The 16,045-nt window shown below is 43.7% G+C and overlaps 1 long non-coding RNA gene across 1 annotated transcript in view; it reads right to left on the bottom strand.

Moving 5' to 3' along the window:
- Positions 1–196: 196 nt before the first annotated feature.
- Positions 197–16,045, bottom strand: part of LOC121814150 — a 30,256-nt gene continuing 14,407 nt past the window's right edge. Inside the window, exons 2-3 of the long non-coding RNA XR_006054130.1 lie at positions 1,268–1,373; positions 197–904 (exon numbers count right to left, since the gene is read on the bottom strand). This is a non-coding gene — a long non-coding RNA (uncharacterized LOC121814150). The remainder of the gene's footprint in view (positions 905–1,267; positions 1,374–16,045) is intronic.

Genomic DNA, 16,045 nt, shown 5'->3' on the forward strand with positions numbered 1-16,045 from the left:
GCCCCTCCGACAGCCAAACCCATCTGTTCTCTGATTGGATAGTTAAATTTGTGATTGACATGACATTGGCCAATCAGATCAAAGGAAGAAAAATAGGGTCAAAATTCGTAGTTGTAACTTGAAACTTGAGTGCAGACTTTCTCACAGAGTTTTTGGCTAAGTCCACACACACATCTTTGTTACACACACACACAAATTACACAAACAAATCCTGATTTACAAGTACAAAATATTTATGACCACAATTTGAGCCCATAGTATTCTGCTTATCTTGTGGGGTTTTGTTCAGTCCCGACATATGGAAGCACATGAAGCATCACACAGTTGCTGCTAATTTGTCAGCTGCACATCCATGATTAGACTGTTGCTGTTCCAGCACAGATTGTGACCTGGTGTCTGTGCAGGCCTCACTGTCCTGTTCAAAGTTATTTGAGCTTTATGACATGGATCATTCTCCTGTTGGAAGCATCCGTCAGAAGATGGGCACACTGTGGTCACAAAGGGATGGACGCGGTCGCCAGCACTGCTCAGGTAGGCTGTGGTATTTAAACAATGCTCAGCTGGTACATTCAAGAACTCTACAGCCCATTGCACAGAAATAACAGCAGAGCAGCACTTTCTGAAATACTCAGACCAGCACCTCTGGCACTGACAACTACACAACTTTCTTTGCACCCTTTGAACTTCAGGAGATCTTCTTGATGTCTATATGTGACAATGCATTGAGTTGCTGCCATGTGATTGGCTAATTTAATATTTGTTTTAATGAGCAGTTGGAAAGATATACCTAATGTGTCTGGTGAGTGTGTCCACTAACCTTCTGCTGATGCATGCTGATTGGTCCATTAAGGCTTTACAACAGGACAACTTGCATCTCATATCAACAACAACTGCTGTCAGAGATCTGGTTAAACCACAAGAGAAACGCGTATAAGAAGAAGCTGTTTGTTGTGCTTGAAGATTAAAGAAATCAGCTTCAGCGCTGTGAAGAAGCCCCAACACAAAAGTGTGAGTCTCCTTCACTCTGTATGATGAAGCTGGTCGTTCTCAGAGTGGCACTTTTTGATGATATTAGAAATGTTTTGGCATGATTGTCTTTCTGCTTCTTCCTCCTCCACCACTTCTTCAGTAGACTCAGAAACTACACTTGCTGATTAGGAGTTAAAGCGTTCTGGAACTTTCAGTTAATGAGTAATTACATCTGATAGGCAGGTTAATGTTACTGTCGTGTGACGGGATGGTTGCTCAGTAATAAGAATGTACTCACATGCCACAGCCTGCTTACAGACGCAGCTCATCCTTTTTCCTCCTCGTCCCTGTGATGCATGCACGGTGCAGACATAAAGGTCAGGTCAGGTTATTGATGTATCAGGCTGCAAAAGAGGAGTGAACATTAACATATCACCCAACACACAAACTGTTTCCTGCAGTTTGTCACTAAATGTGTTTGTGAGTGAAATGTTGCATCACCCAGGAAACATTCGAGTGCAACACTGAGAATGAGCGGAGGAGCTCGTGTTCAAAGACCGGCACTGCTCAACAAGTGAAAGTCTTTATGCTGCAAACTTATATCTTGCATGTAACGTCCTAATTCACTTTAGAGCAGCAGTGCTCAACCTTTTTTTGGACTACGGACCGGTTTTTGTCCGATAATATTTTCGTGGACCGGCCTTTAAGGTGTCGCGGATAAATAAAACCAGAACCAAAAAAAAAGAAGATTTATTCATAACACACAGGAAAAGACCCGAGGAAGCCGAGTTAACGATAAAAAAATGCTAAAAACCCTGAAAACCACGAATTTCAAACCAGAGCCTGAACTCTCGCCACCCGGTAGCAAACGATTCAGGGACCGGGCCCGGGGGTTGGAGAGATCCTCATGATGTTTTTGGGAAAAGTCTTGCAAAAGAAACTTAAATGATTTTGTAAACTTGGAAAACTAAAATTAAATTAAAGAGGAAAAATATTCTTAGTTTAGTATCTATTAGTCTGGAAAAAGGCGTTGAAGGACATTTTCATTTAGACTCAGCTGCTCTAACAAGTTGTTTTTATTGTAACACCTGTACTGAAATTGTTGCCTCTGACATCGGCCTGCATGCAGTAATAATAATTAAACTAATTAGACTTAAACAGAGAAACAAACAAGAACGGGATTAAAACAAAAACATTGTCAAGCAATAAAAACTCAAATAGAAAGAAGAAAACCAAGGCTGTGAACTAAAAACTGAAAACACAAACTATAATAAGTCGGTTACTAGATTACATCAAGAGTTGAATTTGTATTTATGGTAAAGATGCTGACACTCACTCTGGCTCTACAGCTTCTGTCGTGCATAAATCTCACAGAACATTTGTTTCACCTTGTTGAATCCAGCTGATCAGCTGATCACAGCCAGCACACAGAAAAATGGACTGGAGCTCACAACACGAGTCATTCTCTTTCATTTTACTCTTTAATGTAACTTTCCCCCTCACACTGCACTACAACACAATCTTAGGGTCTCACCATCTGCAAGATCGGAGTGCTTGTGGGTGTTAAACCCATTTACACAGTTTATCCCTTCTGGTATGAAGTGATGCCTGCAAAGATAATAACCAAGGTTATCTTAGCTTCAGCTTGAAGACATCACTCTTGACAGTAAGGTGTTAGAACCAGGGGGCATGAAACTTGAAAGACGGTGACATTTACCAAAAGGAGAAGGTTGTATTACAATCACGAAGCCTCGAACGACATCACTCATTTTGTAAATAGGAGGAAAATGTCATCACCATAAAACTGCTCGCCGTGTGTTAGAAGTTACAGGTTTCGCTTTTCTTTTCCCCACTGGTTGGGTTTGAGTAACTGGTTAATTTTACGAGCAGATCACGACTACGATGATTACGAATGCCACGAACCGTGTACGTTACTACTTTCACATAATGGCATTATGAGTTTGGATGTGTCTGTTACGTGTCAAGGTTCAAGGTTCAAGGTTCTTTATTTGTCACATGCATAGTTATACAAGTATAACACACAGTGAAATGTAGCCTGACACGCTCCTCGACATGTGCAAAAATTGGGGGGGGGGGGTGTAGAGGAAGAACATTATATATATATATATATATATATATATATATATATATACAATATATATATATAATATATAATATATATATATATATATATATATATATATATATATATATAGTATATACATTGGGTGAATGTGCAGTAGTAGCAGCAAGCAGGTGAATTCTGTACATTAATATGAATAGACATCTGACTATTTTACAGGATAGACAATATAAACATATTTAAAATTAAAGGAATTGAAATGTACATTGTGCCTTGGTTTAGTGTCTGGAAGAGTCCTGTCTCAGTCAATTATAGATGATGTGAGAGGGCGGGTGTGTGTGTTTAGGGCACGGATGGCTTGGGGATAGAAGCTCCTCTTGAGTCTCTCTGTCCTTGCCCGGAAGATGCGGAACCTTCTACCAGATTGCAGAAGTTGGAACAGTTTGTTGCCAGGATGGGACGGGTCCTTCAGTATCTGCGCTGCTCTAGTCCGGCATCTCCTGGTGTAGGTGTCCTGAAGCGGGGGGAGAGCAATCCTGCAGCAGCGTTCTGCTGTACGGATCACTCTCTGGAGAGCTTTTTGGTCCTTCACACAGCTGTTCCCGAACCACGATGTCATGTTCTGTGTGAGGATGCTCTCCACAGCGCCTGTATAGAAAATCCTGAGGATCTTTGGAGAGACCCTGAACTTCCTCAGTTGTCGTAGGTGATACAGGCGCTGCCTAGCCTTTTTGGTCTGGACCTGAATGTGGGCAGCCCATGTCAGGTCTGAGGAGATGTGGACACCAAGATACTTGAAGGACTGCACCCTCTCCACTGGAGCTCCATTGATGATAATGGGCTTGTAGTCTCTGTGCTGACCCCTTCTGAAGTCCACCACCAGCTCCTTGGTCTTGCTGACGTTCAGCTGGAGGTGGTTGTCCTGGCACCACGATGCCAGATTCTTCACTTCATCCATGTAGGCCGCCTCATCGTTGTTGGAGATGGCACCCAACACCACTGTGTCGTCAGCAAACTTCACAATGGTGTTGGAGCCATGGGTGGCCACACAGTCTGAAGTGTAGAGGGAGTAGAGCAGTGGCGAGAGGACACATCCCTGAGGTGCTCCTGTGTTGATGGTGATGCTGTTGGAGAAGCACCTGCCCACCCTCACCACCTGAGTTCTGCCAGTGAGGAAGTCCAACACCCATGCACACAGACGGCTGTTAAGTCCCAGATCCCTCAGCTTTGTGAACAGTCTGCAGGGCACTATTGTGTTAAACGCTGAACTGTAATCAACAAACAGCATTCGCACATAGTTACCCTGTTTCTTGTCCACGTGGCTGAGAGTGGTGTGTAGGACGTGGGCGATGGCATCCTCTGTGGATCTGTTGGATCTGTAGGCGAACTGCAGCGGATCTGTGGTGTCTGGGATGGAGGAGGAGATGATGTTCTTCAGCAGCCTCTCAAACACCTTCATTACTACCGAGGTCAGTGCAACTGGCCGGTAATCGTTCAGGGATGAGGGTTTGCTGTTCTTGGGCACAGGGATGATGGTGGATCTTTTGAAGCATGTGGGGACCACAGACTTCGCCAGGGACTCGTTGAAGATGTAAGTGAACACACCTGCTAGCTGGTCAGCACAGCAGTGCAGCAGACGGCCGGTGATGCCGTCTGGCCCCGCCGCTTTCCTTGTGTTCACTCTCCTCTGCGTTGCAATTCCACGACTCCACCAATCGAAAGTCAACGCACGAAACAAAACTGGGATTCCTACAAACTGGTGCCGTGTTAAATCCATTATACATACAAACTGAGAGGAAAAATGGATCCGGATGCATCAGCTGCAACACTTCAAATGTCTGTTGTGAATCCATCCGTGTCACAGGGGTAAATCAGTCTCTTTTAAAAGTTTTGAATGTTGTCAACACGAGCCCGCGAGCATCACAACTACTGCAAAGCAGCATCCTGGGAATTAACCTTCCTTCTCGGTGGTCTCCGTGGTGGTCTTTTTCTTTGCTTCATTATAACTTACAGCCACCAGTCACTCTTCAAACGAATCTTAAAGCAGCCTCTGCCTGTGGTGATACTATTTTAAACTCTGCTGTCTCTGGGGAGCGAGCATCATTTACAGGAGCTGCGAGAATGAGACCAACACGGGACATTTCCCCGTCCGGCGTCAGACGCACGTATGTGAGAACAACCTGTCAAGCTAACGCACGCCATTTCCTCTTCTGTGAGTCAGCGAAATATTCCTTTTCTCCCACAGACACAGGACACTCAGCAAAAAGCAGGACATATCTGTGATCAGAGATTTGTGACAAGGTGTCTGAGTACCAGGAAATATTTGCTATGCATTATTCACGAAAGCATGTCTTTTAGAAGTTTTTAAAAATAAGTTAGAAATATAAAATTAGACACATAAAGAAAAAGATGATTGCATAAGATGATCACAGGCCGATTTTCACTGATTGGATACTTTTACTGTGGGAAAATGAATTTTGATGGATGGATGTAACACTCAGAGGTATCAAAACAGAAAAGCTGCCAGACAAAGGCAGAAATGTGATTCTGGGCAAAGGTGCCAAATAGGAAGTGTTAAAAAAGACCCCAGCTAGTTAAGACAACGAAAACATGCTAATGTCATCACGACTGCAGCGGCGCTCAACAGGGAGTATGAAATGTGGGGGACAGGATTTGGAAGGCTCGTTGAAAAGGTGTTGCCTTCATGGAACATGATTTCTCAGTGAAAAGAGTTATTAGCACGTCAGAAAGAATTACATTATTGCCAAGGTGCTTCTCACAAATGAATTAGTAACTCACCTTCAGTTTTATATCCCATTTGCATTTCACATGGAATCCGTAGCCTAACTAATAGTCTCATTTAAAACATGTCATCTTAAATACTTTATGCAGTTTCTTCTCAGCGGTTCGAGACACGCAGCAAGCGTGTGGATCCAGTGTTCTCTGCTGTTTTATTACACGGTTCCTGCTGTTCAGGTAAAATGGGGCATCTGCCAAAAGTGATGCAGCTCTGCAATTTTATGGTAATTATCAAGCATTTTAGAGCAAAGCATCACTCTTCAAAGACGTCTTCAGCAATTTCTCTAGATTTGCCATTGGCAGGCTTGTTTTCAGGGAATGTGTTGGTATGGGACATACCCAACACCCCACACCTGTCGAGGGTTCTCGTAAACAAGAGCGAAGCTGAAAGGTGATTGGACAGGAACCCTTCCTGGATAAAGCAATCGGACAAACCAGGCCACTGCCCCGGGGCCCTGGGACTCCAGGGGCTGCAGCAGAGTTATTGTATGTCCACTCCTTGGTGCCAAATCCATGAATATTGTCCTTGGCAATCACTAGAGGACAGCATGCTGAGTCCTCATTTTAAATCATCATCATTTAAAATGGATCCTGTTTTATTTTCTTTTTTAAAAAAAGGTCATAAAAGTCTTTAAGGCAGTGAAGACGTTGCCTAGCCCACTCAGAGATCCTGGTAATTGTTTTATTCATTTTTGCCATTGGGGAACCACGGCAACATTACATAGTGATCCAAGATAGACACTGGGGGTAGTGATGTGTGCTTGGCTGCTGATCACTTACTATTTTACATTGAAAAGATTTGTAATTGCCCAATATTGAAATGAAATAGTGCAGCATATGGATAATACTCCTATGAGAAATGTGAAATATTAGCATCATAATTTTGCACATGTAACCTGAACAGTGTTCATATTTGTTTGTACACCTGAGGCCTGCACCGAAGGACCGGTGCTACTTTGATAAAATGCACTTTATCAGAGTGGTTGCTGCAGAGGACCCGGTGAGTTCTAAGAGCTTATTTCTCTGTAGAAAGGACAGAGTGAAAGCTTCAACTCCTGCACCCACTCCTCTTTGGATTAGTGATGTTATTCTCGGTCTCCCCTTATCTCTGATTACATTTTTATCAATAGCTAAAAGCATAAGGGGAGTAGCTAATAATAAAGGAGCCGTGCTGAATTTTATTAAATGAAGGAAATGAATCATGGCCAGCAGCTCTTATTTATGCTGTTTCCCTACAAATAAAAAATCATACTCATTCTGCAGTGGCTCTTTGTCCTTGCCCCCACGGTTTTCATCAAGTAGCAACCTCTGAGGCTGGAAAATAAAAATGTTCCTCAGATGGCCTCTTGAGCCTGGTTACAAACACACTCTCACTAATGCTTAAATGCCCAACTTTAGGAGGAGATTAACATCTTTTGAGCCTGGTTACAAAAAGCAAACAGCGTGTGTGTCTATCCGGTTGTTCAGTCTGATGTCACTAGCCGTGTCTGGGCCTAAACTCCGCTGCAGGTCCATATATCAAACGATCACTATGGCATTACTGAGAGTTGAAAAACTGTCTAAAGTCTTTCATCTTTAATAAAATGATCAGCTTTCTGCTCTACCAGGTGTAACAATTGAGTTTAACACCCAGGCATCCATGAAAACGGAATTTATGACATTTAACGGAGTTAGAAGTTAGCAGGGAGTTAGCTCGCTAGCTTCTATCTAAATACAATATAGCATGTCCTGACTGCGGGGTTTTGGAAACAAATTAAAACGTACAGCTCTGTATCACTTCCAAGCATAAATGAAGACAGAAAACTAAACAGCAGTGACGTTTGTAGGGTTACTGAAGTTGGGCTAGCTGGTATATAATGATGTGCTACGTGACCGCTAGCGACACAGCTATGTTAGCATAATATAAACAAGCTAACTTTTTTCCACTCGATAAAAGTTAACGTGAGTGTTCTCGGTGGTCAGGAACAAATGTAATCGCATGGCAGGATGCTGTAAAAGGACCAAACTTCAGCCAGGAGAACAACTGAGATAATCCATCCACAATACGAGGTTAGTCATTCATATACTGCTGCATGGGCTGGGCTGTAGTTACATCCTAAGGTTTTAAAAACTGAGCTTAAATAAATGATTAGCGGTAATAAAAGCCGAGGGAGGTCAACAGTGATCACTGACTGTTTTAGGAGCTTTTTGAGATTAAATAGAAGAAAATACAAAACATTAAACATGTTAACAACACAAAAGCCATATTAAACGCAGACTACTTTAGACCCGGAAGTAGGATTCTGTCACGTCATCACTGAACAACCGGATAGCTAATTGTTGCTGTCAGCGGCTGATTTGATGACTCATCTGTAGTTTTTAACCAGAAGAGGGATTTCTCAGCAAGCTAGCTGTGCTGGTCCACTCAGGCCATCAGGGTTGGGGCGGGGCTTAGTGTTACAGGGCTACAGCTATGCTTAGGATAAACAGGTTAGGGTTTGCTACGTGGTGTAACTATGACGATACAAAACTATCACCTCACAATCAGTGTTGGGAAGGTTACTTTTAAAATGAATCCCACTACAGATTACAGATTACATGCCCCAAAATGTATTTTGTAACGTATTCTGTTACGTTACTCAATGAGAGTAACGTATTCTGAATACTTTGGATTACTTAATATATTATCATGCTTTTTACAACTACATGAATGTCCTATTGCTGTGTGATTTATTACTATTACTGAAGGTTACTCTCCACACCAACACCAACTAGATGTTTAAATCTTAATATAAATGAGTAACAGTAGGTGGACATTAGGTAAGGCTGCACTTTTTGCAGCGATCTCGTGTAGAAAACTATTCCACGCGTATATAAAACAGGTCCGCGGCTCGAACCGTAGTAAAGGGACCTCTGGCTGATACGTCGGGTTCGTGTCGGCTCGTAGCTGAAAACTAGCTTTACTTTGTTGTCTGGGTCAACTTTGCTAGCAGAGACAGAGAGAGGCGTTGAAAGGCTGCTTATTGTTTCAGAGGAAAACACGAACACGGCGTACAGTCGAGTCTTAACAGCTTACTTACAGCTGGGCTCGTCAGGCTCTCTGTTTGGCTGCAGTGGTTATTATTATATTTACATGCTTCCAGCTCCCGTTTCTGCTCCGTGACAGCTCGTACTTTTCCTTTCTCTCCCTCCCTCGCTCACAGACACATCACGGGTATGACAGTCCATCCTCCCTGCAGCACGGACTACACTGCCCATCAGGCTGCATGCTTTAGGGCGATGCCTGTAACACTCTGCTATTGCCTTCATATAAATCGTATTTTGAATCATTTTAAAAAATATTTCCTCACGTCATTATGAGACGTGAGATTGAGACATGGGCAATAGAGCCTCTTAATGCGTGTTTTGTTTGGGTTTCCACTGGCGTGGAATTACCAAAAATAGAGAGGGCAGAGCCGAACATATGAAACAGGAAAAGAACAAAGTAACTGTATTGTGAATATCGCCTTTTTAAATAGTAACTGTTACAGAATACAGTTACTCATATTTTGTATTTCAAGAATGTAACGCCGGCACATGTACTCTGTTACTCACAACAATGTGACTGATCACGTGTAAAGATGAACCTGAGCCGTCATTCGTTTTGATGATCCAGGAGCACCAACGCGGGTATCCTCGCTCACAGGGATGACGAATAATGACACGGACGGCTGTGTTCATCTTTTATATACAGTTTGTTTTTCACGTTTCTTCACCGTAGCTGTTGAATGTTGTGTGTCACTCCTGTCGAGTGCATTTGGTTGTAAATGGAGTTGAATAAGGAGGAATAAATTATCGCCGGGAGCAGCGTGGGCTTGTGCCTGTGGTGGCCAATCACATCAGCTCGTCTAATTCCCTTTAAGAGCGGCACGCTCCTCTCTACGGGGCGTCGCCGTTACAGATGAGCAGCCTGGTGGGAAGAATGTCCTCGTGCAGCAGGTGCAGAGTTGAAAGGTGGAAATATTTTGCAGCATCATGTCAGCTTTCAGCATCACTTAATTACATAATAATGCACAATCACACCCAGCATTACACAAACGCCCATGTTCCAGCGCGGTTCATAGCGCGCTGGCCTTGATGTTGTGACACTTTGCTGTCTCTCATCATGGATAACACATCCAGACCCTAAATCCTTTTAGGCCATGGAAAATCAGCCTCGTTTGTTTACCTCCAGGGCTGAGTTATATCTAACAATCATTCGTCACAGGACAGAGCGCCCGTCTCTCCCTTTCATCTCGTTCCAGTTTGGCCTTGAAGTACACCCTGAATATGATGCACACACACACCCCTGCCTCGCTCCAACCCTCCATAGACACAACGCACAACAAACAGGCTTTTTATTTTAACTCATTCTTCCATAGAGACACAAAGCATACACATTTGGCTGTTGTGCTTTTCATGGGTTTAGTATGCATGAGGTGACGGGGCCTGGGTAACCACGCTCCAAGAGCAGAGAACTAATCAGGGAAGGATGATTGTTCCCACTCACCTTTCGGCATTGCAATTTTAGGGACATTAAACAAAGTGCCAATGCAGAATTCAGAGGAGATACAAAACTGTGAAAGCATTCAGACATATTTCCCCCTTTCCTCTTTGTTAAAAGCAGCCAGAGGAGAGTTTGGATAATGTGTGATGTCCCTAATGCAGACATAATAGAGCAGTGCTAATGTTGCTACACCAACAGTGGAAATGTCACAGTTGACACACTCAGGCTTAGTGGAAGTGTAATTAGCCTAAACACGGGAGGACTACGCGACTGAGGGCGGCCTGAGGGGGGGGGGGGTTACGATATGAAAAGCAGAGTGACACGATGAACATTTCACGCCGAGACCATTTCTGCCTCCTCTAACGCTCCGCGGCTCTTTTGTCAGTCAAACGCTCTGAACAAAAGATGACTCATCAATTTGCCACACCAAATTACCCCTGCTTTTTGTAACCTCTCTCTCTCGCTCGCTCTCTTCTTCTCCTCCTCATTTCACATTAACCTAAATTGCCTCTGGTTTGCATTTCAACATGAACTAAATGACAAGCAGCACACGCAGCGCTTTGCCTCTTTTTCCGACTCATTTCACATTCAGCCATGGAAATTAAATCAGGACAGTGGTTTTTTTGACATTATTGTACCCTGGTAATGAACATAGCAATTAGGTGGGGAAAATTAATTTAGAGGAAGAAGAAGAAAAAAGGCCTCCATTGAAATTTAAGAGCCTTCAGCAGATTGCCGGTGTGATGGTTTTCTAAAAGTTCTGCAGGGCAAGGAGGCATGTCACCACTGGGGGCTGCTCTTTCACACACTCTCCATCACACACGAGCACACAGTGGCGGTGGAGTAATTCTGATTGATGTGCAGAGGCTTGGCCCTCTCTCAGCTGCTGGCGCTGGTAATTGCTTCCATCCCTCCTCCCAATACGAAGCAGCACAGTCGAGAGAAGAGGAACGCGTCTCCCTGCTTATGGCTTCCAGCAGGACGGCACAGAAACCCCCCAAACTCCTCCAGAAACACTCCGAAATGTTCCGAGGCTGTGCTTGACATTTTTAGATTGAAACCTGACAAGAGCTGACGAGGGCTGAATTTCCTGCTTTCCCAGCCTGGTGAGCTCAGTGGCCTCAGGTGTCGGGGGAAGATGTTAACAGGTATTTGTTGGTATCTGTGAGATCGAAGTCAGATTTTCGAGCTAATGTCGCGCTTTAATCTCTTTCAATTAAACATTTAATGAGTTTTTATGCGCTTCATTGATCAGACGGAGCCTGAGAGGGACAGAAACGAAGCTCTCAAAAGTTTCCAATCACGACCACGACCGGTCCTTTCTCCTGCTTTAGACTGCCACCACAAAGAAGACTGGAGCTACATAAAAATGCGTAGCACCTGCATTATAACGCTGGTGTTGCTCAGAGATTTGCAGTCTTACCTTGATGCTTCTGAGCTCCCCTGCTTTGTTTTGTCAGAAATTCAATAAATCCCATTACTCCTCAGTGCTTCATGTTGATGATGTGGATCGTGTTAGATTCCACTTCTGCGCTTTAATCGGTTTATGAAATGTTGCTCGTTTTAAATGAAACCCCCACACAGTGTGTGCTTTAATCTCCGGCTCACTCTGCTACATTAGAAAGTTGATCAAATGACAACGAAGAGACACAAAGGAGCTTTAGTTTGGCCACAGAGGAGTCCTCACCTCTCATCGGGTATCAGCTGAATTAAGATAACTTTTAATTCAGCTCAGTTTCATTCATTTAGCACCAAAACAGTTTAGTTTGTGAGGTTAACACTGCAGCAATACAGAGAAAACCCAACAATCAAAACTCCCTTTTAACAGGAAGAAACCTCAGAGCCAGGCTCAGGGAGGGGCGGGGCCATCTGCTGCGGGGGGAGGGGAGAAGAGGGGAGGGGAGAAGAACAGGACACAACATACGCTGTGGAAGAAAACCAGAGATGATTAAGTGCATTTAGAAAAATAACTTGTTTCATTATAAACTGAAATCTGCTACACTAATGTGAAAAGTGCAAAATCAACCTTCATCTCAGTGGTCATGGAGACAAACATGCACCAGTCAAAGCTCCTGGAAGTTGTACTTCTACCACGTTTTTGTGGTTGCAGAGTTTTGCTGTACGTTTCAATCCTGGATTGTTTGAGTGACATGTTTCTGCAGCCTTTGAGTGTGTGTGTTTTTCTTCACGCTGTGTGTGCGTGCAACACTGGCCGTCAGAGTGCAGTTTGCATGTGGGGATGAGGCACCTTTAGAGGCATGCTATATTCTGTATATATGTTTATTTAAAAATCAGAGTCTAAGATGAGCACGTTTAGGAATTAATTGGGGGTTTTGTCCTGTGTGTTTGAAGTACGGTGCTTATGATATACTTAAGAGTACTTTTGCTACTTTTACTTATGTATCAGAAACAAAAACAATGTTTATGGGCTAATATCCAAAATCAGTGTTATGCACTGAGGGTTGTAGCCACATAACGGATGTTTGCGGCTAAAGCAAAGCAAGGAGGGAGACTCGGCTTTCCAAACTGTGAGAGCAGGAATGTAGGAGTGGAACGAAACGCAGCGTGACGGCAAGCGCTTTGTTTTTCCGTAACTATCGACTGCTGGTAAATGCAAATACTCTCCTTGAATAGTCCCTGTGAGCAGCTGAGTAGCGAACTTAAGTCCAGATGTTTCAAATACATTTTACTGATTGTTTGAACCCAAGCTTCTTTTCCACACCTATGTACACACAGATAACCTTTGGAAAAGTTGTTGTTTTTGGAAATATACAAAATTGGTCAGACACACCACAGATCAGTAGAAAGCAGCTTCCTGCCCACGTGAAACAGTCCAAACTAAATTTGAATCACGAGCATCTGATTTACAGACAACAGTTTTACTTCCCAGCAGTCATTGTTATTACACGGGCCTGCGTGTGGATACAAGTGCACAATAACTACACTTACACACTTCAACAAAAACAGAAACACAGCCCTGAGGAGTCAGCACACAAAGCCTCCTCTCCAAAAGCAGAAACCAGTTCAGCCACGAAGCCGCGATGGAAACATGCAGAGAATATCAGAGGAAGGAGACAAAGAGGGAGAAGCGTGGATATGCAACCCTCGTCTGTCTGCCTCACAGGCGTTGATGAGGAGGGCAGGTGGGAGCAGGCAGATCCGGCCAAAGTTCAGCTGACTTCAAGATAACTTTTCTGGCTTCTACTGTAGTCCATATTTTAAACTTCAGGATGCGCTCTCTCAGAAAACAACTACAGCAGTGAGTAAGCTGATCAGAGAATGACACACAAACAGCTCAAAAAAATGTAAGCAACAGTTTTTAATCAAGTCAAGGTTTGCTGCGTCTCCCAGCTCAGTCTTAATGGTGCGTTCACACCGAGCGCGACAGACGCGACCAGAGCGTCAAGTTTACACGTAAAGTCAATGCAGGAGCGCGATGAAGCGCGACTGGGGGTCCCGCGAAAATTTGTGTCGCGAAAACGCAAAAATGCATCAGTCACACGAGTAAGTAGCGTTTGACGTGCGAATAAAAATACGCGCGGCAGTTTATGTGGTGCATTTTGTGCATTCGCACATATCGCGTCTACCGCTCCAACTGGAAAAATCTGAACCCCACGTCAAAATTTATTTCAAATAAATCTTTGTAATGTCTCAGTTCTACTACACAGCAAATGTTGGCACACAACTTGACACATGTAGAATTTATTTCATAGTATACTAAAGAAAAAATATACTACTATATAGGAACATAGTGAAGACCAATTATCTAAGAGAATAAAGACAAGTTAGTTTATTTCGGAGGAAAGCTCCACTCCAAAAAAAGAAAGGCAGGAACGCTCTTCAGAGGTTTGTGGGGAAGTCACTGAGACTTTAAATGAGCATATATTAGCACAGGTATAAATAAAGGACTGCTGTATTATACACTTTTAGTAACCACAGGCAGATGAACAGGCGCTCTGCAGGTGGGATTGAGCGCCTGTAGTTGGTGTCTAGGCGGGCAACGGTTGGACCAACGCGGGACAGCAGCTCCTCAAACTGGGTGAGGGACAGACGGTGGTACCGCTGAAAGCGGCCGTCATCCAGACGTGAACAGTTCGCGTTGGTCGCACGTTGAGGTGCGAATGTGCACGCAACCAGCTAGGGGCGTCTGGCGCTTTTTGGTCCCATCTATTGCGTTCGGTGTGAACGCACCATAAGATCGTTGTGGGGATTCCAGGAGACAGGACTGTAGAAGGCCCTTTAACCCATCAGCAGGATCGGTATCTGCTCCTTTTTGCAAGGAGGCCCAGGGTGAGAGCTACAAAATAACCTCCAGCAGGACACTGGTGACGTGTTCTCTGATGTAACAATCAGAAACAGACTTTATGAGGCTGGCCTGAGGGCCCGATGCACTCGAGTGGGCTCTGTGCTCACTGCCCAGCACCACAGAGCCTGGTTGGTATTTGCCATAGAAGACCAGAACTGGCAGGTCCACCATGGCGTCCACAGATGAGAGCAAGTTCTCCCTGAACACAGGCGTGAGAGGGTCTGGAGAAGGCGTGGAAAACGTTATGCTGCCTGCAAATTACCGAATTTCCCAGAGGAGGGATTAATAAAGTTCTATCTTATCTTCTATCTTATCTTACATCGTTCAGCATGTCTGGTTTGGTGGTCGGTCAGTGATGGTCTGACCATGGAGGGACGCACAGACCTGTACAGGCTCGCGTTCCTCACACCTCCCCACAATACTGCAATCTTCAGCAGAACTTTTATATTTAAAAAGGTTGATAATGATTAAACAGTCATACGAAATCAGTTCATAATGAACCACATTCATCACAAATCCCATTGACATTTTTCAAAATGACTAAGTTATAACGCACTGATTGTGGACACTTAGTCTGTATGGAATACAAAATGAGCAGTATAGAAAATGCTGATTAGGTCATGCTAATTAAAAACCTATCGACTGATAAATATAGAAAACATGTTCACAATATCATAACCCTGTTTCTGCTTTAGTACTCTCAGGTCTGTGTGGGTGAAGCTGGGCTATTGTTTCTCCTACGAGAGCATCTTATGTAATAACAGCAACGGGAGCGCATGCACTCAGCTTCACTTCCTCTTCTCCCCGACCACAGACGCATCAACAAGCTTCTGGGTCTGAAAGGTGAACCCAACATGGAAGTGCTTTACAGCTGCAGGCTTGAATGGCCACCAGAGGGCAGGTGGTTGCAAAAAGACTTCTTGGCTCGTGGACTGAAAAACGTCTCTGGGCTCTGAGATTTGTAAACACCTTTCTGATAAGTTTATGAGTTCAGTCACTTATTTCTGGTCATATGGAATAAAACATAAAGTCAGTTTTGGAAATTGTGCTCATTCTAAGAGTCAGAACGATTGATTGTCATTGGCTTGTTTATTGACTTTAGATTCACAAGTCCTTAGCCAATGAACACGCAGCTTTACAGTCAAACCAGTGGGTGACGTCATGGCGGCTTCATCGTGTGACGCTCTAAACAGCCGCAGTTAGGAACCAAAATTACCTTTAAAAATAAGCAGTAATGAGTAGCCTAAACAAAAACAGTAACTAATAATAAAACACATTTGGAATAAACTAAATTCTCTTTATATCTAATGAGTCTTGTAATAACATTTCACATCTTAATGTACGATCTGGAGACGAGTGGCCTCTTGCAGGATGACAGTGCCCC

This window comes from Haplochromis burtoni, unplaced genomic scaffold (assembly GCF_018398535.1).
Source record: "Haplochromis burtoni strain Fernald_Lab_line unplaced genomic scaffold, NCSU_Asbu1 Contig_22, whole genome shotgun sequence".
Taxonomy (NCBI): domain Eukaryota; kingdom Metazoa; phylum Chordata; class Actinopteri; order Cichliformes; family Cichlidae; genus Haplochromis; species Haplochromis burtoni.